Source organism: Balaenoptera ricei, chromosome 7 (assembly GCF_028023285.1).
Source record: "Balaenoptera ricei isolate mBalRic1 chromosome 7, mBalRic1.hap2, whole genome shotgun sequence".
Classification (NCBI taxonomy): Eukaryota; Metazoa; Chordata; class Mammalia; order Artiodactyla; family Balaenopteridae; genus Balaenoptera; species Balaenoptera ricei.
Window position 1 is genome coordinate 101,095,526 of NC_082645.1, and position 3,096 is coordinate 101,098,621.

Genomic DNA, 3,096 nt, shown 5'->3' on the forward strand with positions numbered 1-3,096 from the left:
TTGAGGATAATGGATAAAAACAGTTTTCTAATCCTTGCATTTCAAGTCCTCCACAACTGGCCTCTAGCTTTCCATCTTATCTTGCAAATTAACCACTACAGGCAACTGGTCTACTAATTAGCTTCAAAATATGTCAATTTTTATCCATTCTTGCCTTCCAGAATTCCCTCAGTCCAAGATGCCCTCATTTCCTCTTCTTTTTCATGTGAGCCATTCCTCGAGTCCTCATCCAGGTCCATTCCATCCTCATTATAAAGTCTTTCCCATTTTCTTCCATCCCTGTTGCCTCCTCTAAACTCCCATGGGCATTGGTCTTCCTTTCTTCCTTCCTTCCTTTCTTTCCTTCTTTCTTTCTTCCTTTCTTCCTCCCTTCCATTCTTTCTTTCTTTCTTCCTTCCTTCCTTCCTTCCTTTCTTTCTTTCTTTCTTTCTTTCTTTCTTTCTTTCTTTCTTTCTCTTTCTTTCTTTCTTTCTTTCTTTCTTTCTTTCTTTCTTTCTTTCTTTCTTTCTTTCTTTCTTTCTTTCTTTCTTTTATTTCATGCCTTGCCTCTCCAATGAGGCAGGGATTGCGTATAACCCTAGACTCTGATGTATGGCATTCATGTGTGTTTGCTGATGTTGACAAAGATGAAATAGAACATCTGTTAGTCCTGATGAAGTCATATACTTGCCAGGCTGCACTTCCCTCTCTGGCAGATGGCAGGATGGAGACCCCTTTCCTGCACACAGTGTGGAAGTGTTTATCTTCAGGGACTCTCCCCTCTTCACTCCTTGGGCATCACCCCAGCCTCCTACCCTAGGTTTATTCCAGCAGAGCCTGGTATTAGCTTACTTTCTATGACATTCCTCTGGGAACTCCTGGGAAGTATGAACCCTATATTATCTTTTGATAGATGAGGGCATGAAGGCCTCAAGAGGGAAGGCAACTTGTCCCAGGCCACAGTGCTGGTAATAGGCAGAGTCATGATGAGAAGTCATGTTTCCTACATCCCAATCCAGGATGTGCTCCTGCAGGCCTGGGTGAAAATTCAACTTTAATCCACACGGGGGGAAATGAGAGGCTGCACAGGAACTTTGAAAAGACCACAGCTTTGGAGGCACCTGGGTCTGTCACTTACTAACTCTCTGACCTTGGGCAAAGCATTTCATTTTTTGGAACATCAGTTTCCTCATGTATAAAAATAGGTATAATAGCATCTGCCTCAAAGAGTTACTACGAGAATTGGATTAGATGCCGTGTAGAGTAACACATTGGGAGGAGATACAGCATATTGTTGAGGGTGCAGGCTTGATTTTGAATCCTGACTCTGCCATTTCTTGGCAATATAACCTCGGGTAGTTACTTGACCTTGGAGATAAAGACCTTGATTTCCCCATGTGTAAAGGAGGGTAATCATCATACTTGCTTCATAGGATTAAAGGGGAATAAGCCTATGTGGCCCTCAGCATGGTGTCTGGTACACGGTGAGCCTCTCACTGTTATAGACAGTCCCACCGCCTGTGGCGCACACCAGACATTCAAGGAACGTTCGTTTCCTTCTTCCCTTCACAAGCAAATGCTATAAACATGGTAATGGGAACCACATTTTAACTATTAGAGACAGAGAGACAAAAATGTTTTCTGGGACTTTAGGACATTTTAGGCAACTACTGTCCTAATCACCAGCCCTGTTCTGTTATTTGTATTTGGGTCTCTCTCCTGCACTGATCTGTGAGCAGCCCCAGAGTGGGGTCCTGTCTGTTCCTCTTTGCTTTCCCCGCATAGGGGGACAGTATTGGGTACACAGTAGGTGATCAAAAGTGCTGAATCATTGTCATAAATTGGGTCTTTAGGTACATTTGAAGCAGTGCATGAAAAAGATAATACCAAGTAGTATGAATATTTACTTGGTGGAACATAAATATAACATCATAAAATACTAGGGACTTCCCCGGTGGTCCAGTGGTTGAGACTCCGTGCTTCCAACGCAGGGGGCACGGGTTCGATCCCTGGATAGGGAACTAGGATCCCACATGCCGTGCGTGGCATGGCATGGCATAAAATAAAATAAAATAAAGTCCTAGAGTGTGTTCTGTGTGTCAGGTTCTGTTCTGAGTGCGTGATGAGTTTTTCAATGCTTGCCACAGACCCGGTGAGGTGTATACTGTTATTATGTCCATTTTACAGAAGAAAAGACTGAGGTACTTGCTGGAGGTTCTGTAACTACGGAGCAGAAGAAGCAGAATTAGAATCCAGGCAGCTTGACTACAGAGCCTGGTCTTCTAGCAACTGTACTATTCTTTCTGTGCTCCCACGTTGTGCTCAGGCAGTCGTGAGGATGAAGAACAGCCTTGCACACAGCCAATCACCATTAGCTCCTAACAAAAGTCCCACCTACTCACATAGCTCAGGCCATCAGAGATCTGTACTTGGCAAGCTAGTAAGGCAAGAGAGATCACTTTTGACAGAAGTGTTTGCAATAATAATAGAATTTAAAAAAAAAAAAGCAGTTTTGCTGACTAATTAGCTGAACTCTTCTTGCACCTTATATTTCCATCTCTGTGCCCATGACCATGCTGAGCAGCGGTAGAGTTCTTTGCCTCCGGATCTGTCTTCCTGACTGGTCCGATGACCTACTTGGGAAAAGAGACCTGATCATTCCTTAATGATCTTTCCATTTCCTGCCGTGCCTAGGACAGTGCTTGGCACGGAATAAGCATTCCATAAATAGTTGTGAAATTTTTGAACTAAATTAAATCTTCACAGTGGAAAAAGAAGAATGAAATAGTCCATAAAAAAGCAGAAAGTAATCTGTAAGATCATAGTGCCAATGATTTAGAAGATTTTAAGTCTCCTCTTCACTAGGCAAATAATACATGTTCGTGGTGGAAAATGAGACAACATAGACAGGCAAAGAGAAAAATGTTGAAATCGCCTATGATTCCATGATTAACATTTTAGCTTATTTCCTTCCCCTTCTCCTTTCTGCTTTGTCTCTGCCCCTGCTGATCTTACATACAGTGTGTGGCAATGATAACTGCATATGACCTATTTTCTGGCTTTTTTTCCTTTTTTTTTTTTTTGGCGGTGCCGTGGGGCTTGGGGGATCTTAGTTCC